The sequence below is a fragment of the Marmota marmota genome, unplaced genomic scaffold (assembly GCF_001458135.2).
Source record: "Marmota marmota marmota unplaced genomic scaffold, marMar, whole genome shotgun sequence".
Classification (NCBI taxonomy): domain Eukaryota; kingdom Metazoa; phylum Chordata; class Mammalia; order Rodentia; family Sciuridae; genus Marmota; species Marmota marmota.
Window position 1 is genome coordinate 4,427,010 of NW_025999926.1, and position 14,211 is coordinate 4,441,220.

The window sequence follows — 14,211 nt, forward strand, 5'->3', positions numbered from 1 at the left end:
AGAGGCAGTAGGTTTTAAGCTTACTGTTGTTTAATGTCCTGAGGTTTGGGGGTTATGACACTGCTATTTGATACTAGCTAATTGATACACATACCAAGTAACTGCAAGAATGTATAAGAACTTCATAGTGGACACTGGCCAGGACACTCACCCTTCAGGGCACTCACCAACAACAGAGAGAAGGGGAATGGCTGGAAGAACTGTCTAGAAGGTCCAAATTCTTAAAACTGGTGTGTGGTTACATTACTGTGACAAAATACCCACGTTTATCAACTTAAGAAAAGTTTCAGAGGTTTCAGTCCATGCAATGAGCCCGTTGGACCTGTGGCAAGGCTGCACACCTGGTCATGAGCCTGTGGAGCAGGGAAGAGAGAGACAGGAAGGGGCAGGGCTGCCAGTACCTGCTTCAAGGACACACCCCCAAGGACCTCACTTCCTCCCACTAGGCCCCACCTCCTAGAAGCTCCACCCCTTCCAATGGTGCTCAAGCTGGGGACTAAGCCTTCAGCACCTTTGGGGGACATTCCACATTGAACCTGTAGCAACTGGCATGCCAGAGACAGAACTTCAGGATCTGGAGCAAAATTTGAACACTTCTATCCTTGAATCCAGGTAGGAGTCTGCAGATTAAACACGTCCACAAGGGGCTGGGATGTAGCTCAGTTGGTACCGTGCTTACCTCGAATGCACAAGGCCCTTTTCCAGTCCCCAGCATCACTAAATGCAGCAGTCTGGCTGGGCACAATTCAGGAGCCACTTGTCAAAAGAAACGAACTTTATTTTTAGAACACACACACCAAACCACACAGCTCCTCAGGAAAACCTTCAGAGCCCAACTGCCACCACCGGCTTCCCACAAGCCTCTCTACCTCCCCCACTCCTCCTGCTCTTGAGGCTGATTGGCTGGGTCGCGTGGGCGGAGCCAAAAAAAGTCCCCCAATGAGCAGCTCCATGGTCTGAAAGGGCGGGAAACAGCCCAATGAGCATCACCGCAGAGGAGCCAATCAGTTGGCAGCTAGAAGTTTGCTGGGGCCGCTGTGAGCCAATCATCAACTGGCAGCTAGAAGTTTGCTGGGGCCCCTTCGGCTGTGGCTCTCAACAACTAAAAACAAACAAAAAAGCACGTCCACAAGTGCCTAACAAGATAAATGAAAAAAGGTATGTTCGGGTTTATTATCGTGAAATTTCAAAACACCAAGGATTTGGAAGGAATCCTAAAGGCCTCGGGAGCAGGAGGGATAAGAATTAGGTGGCTTCAAACCTCTCATCAGAAAAGCCACATGCTGGAAATCACTAGTGCAAAGCTACATTGAAAATAAAACCCTAGTCCCAGCTCAGCTTGCTCTCAGATTCGATGACAAAATCAAGTCTTGTTGAGTGCGAGTTCTCTCAAGTCACCCCGGTACCTCCTGACACAAATCCTCACTGAAAAAATAACCCCAGAGGTTATAGTCCAACCAGGGGCTTCCTCGACCTTCATAGAGCTCAGATGTGAATACAAATGAAGATTTCTGAATGGTGACCCTTTCCCACCTTCCCTCCTACCCTGGGCTCCATCTCCCAGCTCATCATGCGGACAGGAATCCCAGAAGTCCAAGACCCCCACCCCCACCTGGAGCAGCCTCTCACCAGCGGGCCTCAGGTCTAGCGGGAAGTATGGTCCGCTCTTGAGAGGTAAGGCCGAGAGAAGAGGGCTGCAGACACCCTGGAAGTGGCCTTGGGACACATGGAAAGGGGATCTGGAATTCCAGGTTCTCAGAGTGTGTGCTGGAAGGCAGGGTCATGGGCCTGGGTAGGCCTCTGGTAACTTCCACTCTCCGGGGAGGCGCTTGGCTTCGAGAGTAGAAGGGGCCCACAGCAGAGACCCATCTGCCCAGGGGTAGGGGCAACACTAAGTCCAACAAATGGGAATTGAATCCCAAAGAAGTCATAGGCTAAAATAAACCAACCAGGAATAGAGAGATGTACTGTGGAATAGAGTGGACTGGTGCTCATGGGCTTCAGCATGTAATAATTAGAATGACATCGACAAAGCTCACATTTGCTGAAGACTAACTTTGCACCATGTTCCCTGCTCCAGGGTCTTACACGGTCCCCAAGGGTCCAGGTGTCTAGGGCTTGATCACCAGCCTGTGGTGCTTCTGGGAGGTGGTGGAATCTCTAGGGGGTGGGACTGAATGGGAGGAAATAAGGTCAAGTACGCGGTTGAAGGAAATATTGGGACCCTGGTCCTCTCTCTATGGTTCTTTTTTTGGGGGGGGAGGTACTAGGGATTGAACTCAGGTGTACTCAACCACTGAGGGAGATCCCCAGCCCGATTTTGTGTTTATTTAGAGACAGAGTCTCACTGAGTTGCTTAGCGCCTCACTTTTGCTGAGCTTTGAACTTTCAGTCCTCCAGGCTCAGTCTCCCAAGTGGCTGGGATTACAGGCGGGCGCACCTGGCTTTCTTTGATTCTTGAAGAGCTTCTCTTGCCTATTTTTCTGCCACAATGTTCTGTCTTGCCACAGGCTCAAAGGCAACAGGACCAAGCTACCATCTGCTGAAACTCCTGAAACTGCGAGTCAAATAAATCTTTCCTCTTTAAATTGATTATCTTTGGGCATTTTGTCACAGTGACGAAAAGCTGACCAATACATTCTCATGGACTCTGTTTTACTTACAGGGAAACTAAGATTCAGGGAGTGTGAGCCCCGTGCCAAAGCTCACACAGAATGCTGTGCTGCTCTCTGATAGAGGGAACAGCCTTCAAGTCAGAGGGGAAGGAATGAACCTTTCCATAAACAGTGCTGGCAGTTGCTAGCTACACTAGCTGCGGGAGTTCAACACCATAAAAGACCGCTTCTCTCTCCTCCAGATTGTAAAATGTGCATTCCTGGTTGTCAGGCGACCTCCTGGCAGCAGTGAGTGAGGCATGGAGACTTCTGCCTTAGGACACTTCCGTTTCCAAACTTCTCAGAATATAAGTTCATCTGCACCGGGCAGGAGGGAAGAGAGCAGGGGGATGAGGGTGGGAAGTTGGGGTGCACCGGTTCTAGATCAGGGCTAACGTTTGTGTCCACGTTTCATTGGCATGAACTGACTCACACGGTCACACACAAAGGAGGCTGAGAGTGCGAATACCTGAGTTTTGGGGCCGTGGTGGCCGGGGAGGAAGAAATGGCTCCAGGCTGGGAAGGTCATCGGAGGTAGAGCGCTTGCCTAGCGTGTGCAAGGCCTGGGTTCAATCCCAGCTCCAGGGGTGCGGGTGGGGGAGAGAAGAAGAAATGGTTTTGTGGGTATTTAGCATTTTCTGCCATAGCTATCCATTCGGACTGGGGGAAAAAAAGCTAGAATTGAACTTCATATTAAATTCATAATGACAAATTATATAAAAATTTAATATAAACTAGTAAGCTAGGGCTGGGGTGTGGTTCAGCAGTAGAGCGCTTGCCGAGCATGTGCAAGGCCCTGGGTTTGATCCTCAGCACCACATAAAAGTAAATAAATAAATGTATTGTGTCTGACTACAACTAAAATAATAACAATAATAATAATAATAATAATAATAATAATAAATTAGTAAGCTAACACCAAACTTCATCATAAAGCATTAGATCAAAAATAAAACATTTTTTAAAAAATTTTGGGTTTAGAAAGACTAAAAATGTCACAGAACCCAGGAACTAGAAAAGACTGACAGATTTAACTACGTATAATTTCAAAATATCTGAACAATAAAAGAAACTTCAATATTTTTTGCCTATCCGTTTGGCAATAATAGAAAATATTTTTAATGTTCAGTATTAAAGTGAAAGTAAGGAAATAGGCACTCTTTTTATTATCCTGGTAGGAATGTAAGTCGTCACAGCACTTTAGCAGGGCAATTTGACTCTGTCAGTTAAATTTTTTTCTGTAGCTTTCCACACGGTAATTTTTCAACCTAGCAATTTGTTTTGTGCTGGGCATGGCACCCAGGACCTTGTGCTGTAGACAAGCACTCTACCACGGAGCTAAATCCCCAACCCTCAATCTAGAAAGATTTTCCACATGTATAAGAGGTGGAATAACTAAGACTATTCATTGAATTGTTGTTTAAAATATAGAAAAATCTAGGCAATATAAATGTCCACCAAAACAACATGGGAATAATATTGTTAAGTGGACCATGCTGTTCAGTACACACTATAGAATACTAGGCAGCGAATAAAAAGGACGAGGTAAAGTTCAGCACACAACATGGAAAGAGCCCCAGGACATTTTTTTTTTCCCTAAATAAAAAAGCAAGTTACGGAGCAAGAGAATTAGTTTGATGTTATTTATGATGTGTATTTTAAAGCCACAAAATAAAAAAATTTAAAGGTGAAACAGAAAAAAGCCACAGTATATGTCATGCGTTTGTGTACACTCATTTAGAAAGGCCTAAAGAGCATTTAGAAAGGCCTGAAAGACCCTGCTAGACCTTCTAAGGCCATGTCTGGGGAGGGCTATGGGAAATGGATTTAAAAGAAGCCATTGGTTTTTGCTGTTGGAACATCAGTGTTGAGTCTGAGGAGGGGATCTCATGAGTGTGTGGGACTCAAGTAAAACTGAGGAAATGAACGAGTGACACAGGAGGGGAAGAAAGACCCAGATGCCACATCTCAAAAGGGAACAGAAATGTGCAAGGGACACGAGGCCGACATGTGAGATAAAGGGAATCCTGAATGGGGTCCCCGTCAGGATTCGGGGTGAGGTCGGAAGCGCCTTTGGCTCTGAAGTCGGCTGTGCTGCTGGCAGAGGGGCTGGAGTGGGGATCCGGGGCTGACTCCGTCTTCTACTGTTAGGGTGAATGCCCAGGAGAAAGCCGGGGAGTCTCCATGGCAAATGTCACCCACCTGAGTCCCCAGATTTGGAAGGAATAAAATAGTTACAAGCCCCTGTGATGGCGTCTGGTTTAGGAAGCTTGTGTCCTTACCCACCGACTTTGGTAGCCAACCTGAGATGACTCCTTTTGGTGAGGGATGAATAAACAAGTCGGTGCACACGCAGGTGACAAGGGCATCCTAGATCTGCAGCTAGTTCCCCTCCGAGGAGTAGCTGGCCTGGTACAGCCCGCTCCACTCTCACTTCTGCCCCACAGCGGGCCCTCCTCTGCTGAGCTGATCTGCTCGGCTCGAGCAAGTTCACTGGGGTCCCTGTAGGGCCCAGGCCTCCCAGTGAGCTCCTCTCACCTTTGCCCTCTGGAGACTCTTGCTGGAACCAGACGGAATTGATTTGCAAGAAGCTTCCGACTCTGATATGATCATTTTTCACTTTGTAACGGGTCTGTATGCCAACTAAGATGTTTACCATGCAGCTTCTTCTTACTTCCAGCTCAGCAAAAATATTTTTGGGGGGATCTGAGGTCATGGTAAGGGTCTTTTCATCCCTAGATGTTTCTTACTTGAGGCATTCCAAGGGTGAGACCCAGCCTTCCGGATGACTGTGGCACACCCAGAGGATCCAGCCGTGGCCGATGAACACAGGGAAAGATGTCCATCAGCAGGAGACTCCCGGAAAGGCAAACCGAAACCATAGTGAGATAGCACATCACCCCCACTGGGACGGCTGTCATTTTAAAAAAGGAACTTGACACGTGTTGGTGAGAACAGATAAACTAGAATGTTCACACGCTGCTGGTGGGGATGTAAGGGGGTGTAGCCTCTGTGGAAAGCAGCTTGGCAGGACCTCAGAAACTGAAACATGGGGCTACCACATGACCCATGATTCTTCCCCGAGGCACGCATCCAAGAGAGCTGGAGACATATGCTCACACAAACACTCGGATGTGAGTGTTGATGGCAGCCCCAAAGAAGAAACTACCCAAATGCCCGCCGTGTGACGGAGAGTCAGCATGAATCTCCTATCAAGACCTCGTGTCACAGAGGCAGACTGGCAGGGAAGCACATTACTCCGCTTTCCAAAATACCTCCATTTCAAGGTGATAATAATTTGACGTGGCACATTATTCCCTATGATTAGTCATGTTGATTGCATAAATGAAAAGAAGGGAGGTGAGCAAGGGGTGTGATCACTTGGCACATGCCCACCCCCACACAGACACACACACATGTGCACACACACCATGTTGTTAACAAGAGAACTCGTCTGATTATCAAATACTAGGTTTTTAAATTCTATATTTGGGTCCTGGACCTGTATAACCTCAGGTCCAGGATTATGTAAAAAACTACATAAAAAACCAAAAATCCAAACCAAACTAAGACAAAACAAAAACAAATGAAACCAAAGAGTAAGGAGAGGAAAGGAAGGAATCATAAGTTAATATTAAAAGATGAGAAAGCCCATAAGGCTCAAGTCTTTTAATATGTGGGCCTTCGGGGACATTCAGCATCCCAACTGTACCATATGATCATGTCCTCAACTCAGTCACCTATTTGGCACTTCAAATGAAATGCTCTAGAATGATTTTTTTTTCTGTTTCTTCTCTAAAAGAAGCTGCTGTGGTTTGCATAGGGGTCCCCCTGAGTCCCATGTGTTGAGGGCTTGGTCCCCAGTCCTCGGTGCTACTGGGAGTTGGTGGAACCTTTAAGGGGTGGGGTCTAGCAGGAGAGCTTAGGTCATTGGTGTGTGCCTTTGAAGGGGACTGGGGGACCCGGGTCTCTTTCCTTCTCTTTCATATCTGGTAATGAGGTAAACAGTTTGCTCCACCACATGCTCTCCACCATGAGTGCTGCCTCACCACAGGCCCAAAGCAACAGGCTCAACTAATCATGGACTGGAACTTCCAAAACTATTCTATAAATTGATGGCCTCAGGTATTTGGTTTTAGTAACAGAAAACTGACTAACACAGGGGCAGAGGCAGTACCTTGGGATGCTTGTTCATATGAGGGTTCCATCAATGATATGTGCATTTAAAAAATTTTTTTAAACGAAAAAGGGTAATTTGGGGTTTTGTTAAGAACAGCTTTATTGAGGCATGATGTATATCACACAGACTTCTGTTTCAAGTATAAAATTCAGTTTAATAAACTTACACAATTGTATACCACCACTCAATGCAGGTTTTGAGCTTTTCCTTCACCCCCAAAAGATACCTCTGCCCAATCATAGTTCAGTGTTCTTTCGACCTGTAGCCCAAGGCGGCCACTCATTTGTTTTCCTCTCTATAGGAAAGGATCGCTCAGGGTCGCTCTGAGTGTGGAAAGGAGGAATCTACTGCTTCCTACCACATTTCAAGGTGATAATGATTTGATGTGGCACATTTTTCCCTGTGATTAGTCATGTTGATTGCATAAATGAAAAGACTACAATAATTTTAGGGTCTGTTCTTTTTCCAATTAATCCAGAATTGAGTGATCTGGCAGGTTGTACTGTTAGATCAAGCTGTCAAAGACTTAGATTCCTTTCCTTTCAAAATGACTGCTAGACTTGTGAAAGTGTGATTTTATACATTTTTTTTTCTGTTGTGGAGGCCCCACAATGTTTTCATCCCTGTGGAAGCCTCACCTTCTAAACCCCGCCGTGGCAGTATCTCACGGGTCCTGTGTCTCACATGACCAAGATCCCTACACAAGGGGATTGGGTTTGTCCAGGATCTGTGCTTCTCCTGTAAGTCCTCAGGTCTGAGTTCACCAGTCCCCATTAGACTAAGACAGCTGGGGCCATCCGTGAACTCTGCAGGAACCAGATCCACACGGAGGCCATTGGGTAGGAAAGTCTGGTATCTGGGAACTCCCAGCAGCAACCTGCTGGTTTGGGACTCCCGGGTACCCAGCTCTGTCACAGGTCCAGCAGCACCGCAGATGGGGTAACCCACGGGAGCCGCACAGCCACACGGCCTCTCAGAGATGGTGGTCTGCCAAGATGCCAATCAACCTGTGGACGGCAGCTCCCCTGCCACACCCAGAAACAAGACTCCTCCCGCTGAAACCTTGTCCCTACCTTTGATGTACTACCCCTTAATTAAAGGACCGAATCGTTTTCTGGTTGTTCAGTTCTAGCTCCCAACAGGACTGGACAATCTGTCAGATGCTCCTCTTTGATCTAAGATCTGGCTCTATCTCTTATCCTTTTTTTAAAAATAATTTTATTTATTTTTATGTGGTGCTGAGGATGGAACCCAGGGCCTTGCACGTGTGAGGCGAGCACTCGACCCCAGCCCTTATCTCGTATTCTTTACTAGTTATTTCAGACTTTCTTTTTCTCAGGTGGTCACACCTTCTGAGCAGGAAACTCCTCTGGCAGGGTGCTGGCTGCCAGAAACATGAGACCCCAGGGACAGGGGCTCTGGTGTGGTTTTCCCCTTCCACAGCAGAGTTGGAGGTGGGAATGGGCTCAGGCTTGGGTGCTCCAAGTTTCAAGAAGCAATTTAGAGCAGCTGTAGGTCCTCAAAACTTGGTTCTGTTGAAGTTTCTCCATGGGAGTTGATGGAGCACACTGCTTATTCTCTGGGGGTCCAGGCTCACTACTAGAATTGGGTAAGCATCAGGCAGGTCAGTTCAGGACGGTGGAAACACGGGAGGGCATTGAGGCCTGGGTTCAGTGACTCTCGGGCACAAGCCGTGGATGTCTTCCTTCCTTCGAAGTGGGAATGGGTCTTTGGGAAGTTCCTGTGGTGAACTCTCCAATCTTTGCTCTCATCCCAATAAAGTAATGAAGAAAATCCCAGAAAAGTAACCAAGACCGTCAAGTGGAAAAGTCATGTTAAGGTATGGAGTAAGGAGGGGAGGAGTGGGCAAGCTCACATTTCCTTGTTAAGAACCAGTCCCGTGGCCATATCCAGATGTGCAGAGTACACAGGCAGGGGGCTCTACCTGGGAGGTCCCTTTGTGGCAAAGCATCCCATGTGGAAAGGAAGCACAAAGCTTGATGGACATCTGGGTGTGTGCCACATCAGACCTCCCTATCATTATAGCCATCCAGTTGAAAGCTGACTCTTAATAATGTATTCCAGAAATAAGAGTGTCTTGAACAAGATCAAAGTTTATTTCTCACATAAACGTTATCCAGAACTGAGTGGTTGGGCAGGTTGTGCTGTTAGATCAAGCTATCAAAGACTTGGATTCCTTTTGTCTTTCAAAATGACTGCTAGATCTGTAGCCATGTTCACCTTACAGGCTAGAAGGGGGAAGAAAAGATTAATGAATGGGCTTTCTTTTGAAAAGTTTCCCTAAAATTCCACCTAAACATGTCACCTGGTTCCTCCTTGATTGTGACCACATCTAGTGTCAAGCGAGGAGTGTAGAAGTACAATTTTAGCTGGATGCAATGCCGTACCAACAGCAGAGCAATTTTATCATGGGGAGAGAAGGGGCGAATGGATGTTTGGGGAGTCTACAGGGCCACAGGGTCGCTCTGAGTGTGGAAAGGAGGAATCTACTGCTTCCTACCACATTTCAAGGTGGTAAAGGTTTGATATGGCACATTTATTCCCTCTGATTAGTCATATTGATTACATAAATGAATAGACTACAAAAATTTTAGGGTCCGTTCTTTTTCCAATTTCTTTTTTTTGGGGGGGCAAACAGGGATTGAACTCAAAGAGTACCGGAACACTGAGCCACCTCCCCAGCCTGCTTTTGTATTTTATTTAGAGACAGGGTCTCACTGAGTTGCTTAGTGCCTCACCTTTGCTGAGTCTGGCTTTGGACTCAAAGATCCTACTGCCACAGTTTCCTGAGTTGCTGGGATTACAGGTGTGCGCCACTGCGCCTGGCTTCTTTTTCCAATTTCTAACAGTCTAAATGATCACCAGTTGTCATCCCTGTTTATGTGTTTGACAAGTTTCACATGCTTCCGTCTAATGTTTTCCCAGTTGCATCTCATCTATTCATTTATGAAGTCAGTCGGTGAACTAGCGCATGTTAATTTAGCCTGTATGTGGTTCTTTACTATTTGAAAGCTGCTGGAGAGGATGAAGAAGAGACACAAGACCTAAGTCCATTGAGTTCAGGGACCATCAAATTGGACAAATAAAGTCAAATGATATTCTAATACACATGAAAAGCTTAAGGACGGCAAACTTTTTGACCTATCAATTCTGCATAGAAAAATACAATCTGAGAAAATTATCAAGGGTTCATGAAAAGATTTAACTCTTTGGGTGTTCATTAGAGCAAACTAAAACAAATAGCAGTATTTTAAAATTTCAAACAGGATTTATTCAAGAAGTTACTGTTTTCTTATGCAACCAAATACAGTCAGATCACCTAAACTACCAAGAAAGAATAGTAATGACATGTGAATCATGTTCATCATTTGTCGTTAAGTAGAAAATACATGGCTTTTGGCATTCTCAGTGCTGTCTACAAGCCATCTACTCTTTTCTGAGAACTATTCTTTGGATATAAGAAGATTTCAGTCCACCTTTTTATTACTGGATGATGTCTGCTGATTGAACCATCCTACTTAAGATGGACCAGTCAAATTCTGTGTTTTAGTAATTTGAAATTGAGATTTGCAAAGACCAGTCTGTTGTTGGTGACATAATTAAGGGATTGAGCAGATGGTTGTGTACTGCTTAGCTATGTATATGGAGAATCAAAGAAATGTGCTTACAAAGAAAAAAGAATGAAGAACACCAACATAGACAGTCGAAAGCCAGAAACCATCCATGACAACGTGGTGCCCAGTTCTAAACTTGATTTTAGAATCCATGAGAAACCTATTTCCTTTCAATAATCCCACCTTTGTCTCTAACCTGGCCTAGCAGGTTCACACTTCCTTGATCTGACCCAAGTTAGAGCTCCCATTTGAAACCCAAAGAGCTATTACTATGAAAAGTAGCAATACAATCCTTGCTCATTAGGAGATATTATTCTGGCGTTTGTGGCAGTATTAGCTGCCAGAGAGGTGCTTTTAGGGGTAAGCTCCTATAATTAACAGGGAAAAGCTGCTGTCCCTTTAAATGATGGATAATCTCTCAAGTTGTTCTGTTTCAGATAAGACCCTCCAGAGAAAACCACAAGGAACCAGTTAAAACCAGTCAAGGCCTCCCAGCCCCTCTTGTAGGTGACTTAGAATAAACTTTACTCATTATAATCTCATCATAAAGCTGAGTTCCCTGCCCATTAGGCATTCCCCAGTCAGCCATTTTTTTTGAATATTTACTTTTTAGTTTTAGTTGGACACAATATCTTTATTTTATTTATTTTTATGTGGTGCTGAGAATCAAACCCAGAGCCTTGAATGTGCTAGGTGAGTGCTCTACCGCTGAGCCACAACCCTAGCCCACCTCAGTCAGCCATTTCTTGAACATGAGACTTATGAAGGATGACCTTGAACTTCATGCTCAGTAACATGCTCACTTCTACATGCAACGATGATGAGTTTCCCCAATAAAATCCCCTTTCTTTAAAAAATTTTTTTTGGTTGTAGATGGACACACTATCTTTATTTTTATTTATTTGTTTTTTTAAATGTGGTGCTGTGGATGGAACCCAGGGCCTCAGACGTGCTAGGCAAGTACACTACCACTGAGCTACAACCTCAGACCTCCCCTTACTTTGTGTGTGTAGAGGCAGTGCTTTGGAAATTATCTCAAGTGCTCTTCCTATCTGCTGCAAATAATAAACCTTATTGCACTGTTTTATCTCCCTGTAAATAATAAACCTTATTTAACTGTCTTCACCATTGCACTTGGTTACAGCATATGTGGCAAACTGACGCGGAATGTGATTCTGTATTCATCTTGGCTTGATGAAACTTCCATGGGCAAAGTTCTCAGAATATATGTATATTTGGCGGTGCTGGGGATTGAACCCAGGGCCTTGTGCAAGCACTCTACCAACTGACATATAACCCCAGCCCCTCAGAAAATATTTTCAAGAAGCACTTTGGATGAAAACTGTATCTGATTGGTCTACACAGATATTTCCCTGCTGTTAGAGTTAAAAATCTCATCGGAAGCTCATGAGAAATCATTTCTGTCTTACAAACAAAATCATTTCTTTGTAAGAGGAACTCAAATTTGAATCTGCTGCCAAGTAGAATATAGCAGATATTAATTTGGAGAAATTCTAAGGTAAAATATCTTCTTGTTAATTTCTAAATCAGCGATAAAGTATTTTATTCCATTTTTATCACCATTTGTAAAGCTGTTTTATTTTGCAGTTTTAGCTGTAATAGTAAATCATTTAAAAGGATTTATGTAAAGGGTCCCATACTTATTATGATAGTTTCAAGTGCATTTTTTTTTTTTTTTTGGCACCAGGGATTGAACCCAGGGGCTCTTAACCACTGAGCCACATCTCCAGCCCCTTTTTATATTTTATATAGAGACAGGGTCTCGCTGAGGCCTTAAGTTGTTGAAGCTGGCTTTGAACTCACGATCTTCTTGCTTCAGCCTTCCAAACTGCTGGGATAACAGATTTGCACCACTTTGCCCAGCTCAAGTACTCCTATTGATATTACATGTTTAAGGTGAAAAAAAATCTTGCTCTGTTCTAGTACTTGGAAAGACTACTGTAATAATAAGTACCCTGAGATGGGTTTTAATATTCTGCAGAGTTAATGTTCATATGGGCTACTGATTATATTTGGGGAAGAACAAAGACAACACGAATACTACCCACACTTTTCCGGTAGCTTCCTAGTTGCAAGAAAGTGGAGCCAAACAGGCAAAGATCTTGCATGAGCTCAGCTCTGCTCCTTGAATCACCCTCAGTCCAGTTCACACTTTCCTGGCATGCCTTTCACCTGATGGCAGAGAGTGAAGTGGGGTTGCCAGGTTACTGCTGACGAAGGGCAATTTTTAGAAGCATTAAGTCAGTGTCAGCATTCTGGGCACATTGTGAATGTTTAACAGTAACCATTGGGTGGTGTTTATTCTCTGGCTCTTGCTTTAATTTGAGTGTCCATGATGGGTATCACTTTTTTTTTTTCCCCCACTCCTTTCAAATATTAGATGGTTTGTATTTTCTTTCCAATGGATTCAGAAGAATATGGTACAATCATGAAACAGCAAATCATAAACACAAAATGAATATTTACTTAATTAATGGAGAAGAATTGAACTTTCAGCTCTCTAGATCTCTTATTAAAGTATCAAATTGGATTTGCCTCCAAAACTTGAGAAAGTTTTGAAACATGGGATGGGACTCAGAAATCTATGTAGCCTATTTATCAGCCCTTTCCTCTGTGTACTTGGTAGACTGAGATATAATCCTAAAGCTGTTTTCAGAGCCATCTTGAGGGATTTATTATTGAGTTATGTTCTTGGACAAGCCTCAAGTTTCCTCATTTGTAAGATGGTAATAATAATATTTAACTCGGAATCATAGAGCAGAATTTAAGGGAAGTGACCACACATATTGTGTATCAGTAGATAGAAGCTATGATCCCATTAGGCCTCTGGGAAATGGAGTTATGTGCTGTTTTATTTCTTGAAAAGATATTTTTACTTGGGTCAAAGTTATATAGATACAAAGCACTATACGTTGTATCTTTTAAAATCTTTCCCTTCTGTTCCCCAGCCACTTAAAAATTTCCCTCCATGGGTCTGGAGCTATGGCTCAGTGGTAGAGCACTTGCCTAGCATGTGTGAGGCACTGAGTTCGATTCTCAGCACCACATATAAAATAAAGGTCCTTTCACAACTAAACAATATTTTAAAAAATTGTCTCCATGAAGTCAACCAAGATATGTTTCTTGTGTATCTTTCCAGATGTCTTTTGTGTATCTAAAAGAAAAAAGTATATTTTCCCCACTTTTAAAAAATTTACATAAATAGTATCATGCTATTGCCCATTTTGCCTTCCTTTTAAGCTTGAAAATTGTCCATTTCAGTAGTTTCCTTATTTATTTATTGGTACAGGGGCGCTTAACCAGCACTTTTTCATTTTTTTGAAACAGGGTCTCACTAAGTTGCTTAGGGGTCGCTAATTTGCTGAGGCTGGCCTTGAACTTGGGATCCTTCTGCCTCAGTCTCCCCAGCCCCTGGGATCACAGGTGAGCACCACCGGGCACGGTTTCTCCTTATAAACAAGAGTGGCAACATCGGGCAGGGCTGTGACAGCGAGGGGAGCGAGCCACCGACCACCATGCAGTTGTGCTCCGATGACCGGTTCCAGCCCCGAACCACGGGTATTCGCTCATTCAGCCAGCAAATGGCCCCGGGGACACGGCGCCGAACAGGAGGCTGGGCGTCCTGTGCTAACCGTGCGAGCCCTCGCTGGCCCTGGCTCGCCAGATGGCCCCTCTTACGGTGTGGGCAGGGCCGGCCCCCGAGGCGGGCGCGTCCGCGCGG

The 14,211-nt window shown here is 44.5% G+C and overlaps 1 protein-coding gene and 1 long non-coding RNA gene across 8 annotated transcripts in view; both read left to right on the forward strand.

Moving 5' to 3' along the window:
* Znf367 (zinc finger protein 367) overlaps window positions 1–14,211 on the forward strand; it is a 60,833-nt gene that overhangs the window by 22,111 nt on the left and 24,511 nt on the right. The window lies entirely within an intron of this gene.
* On the forward strand, window positions 1,043–4,326 carry LOC125615877. The gene is made up of 2 exons (XR_007346476.1): window positions 1,043–1,674; window positions 2,511–4,326. It is a non-coding gene; the product is annotated as an uncharacterized LOC125615877 (long non-coding RNA).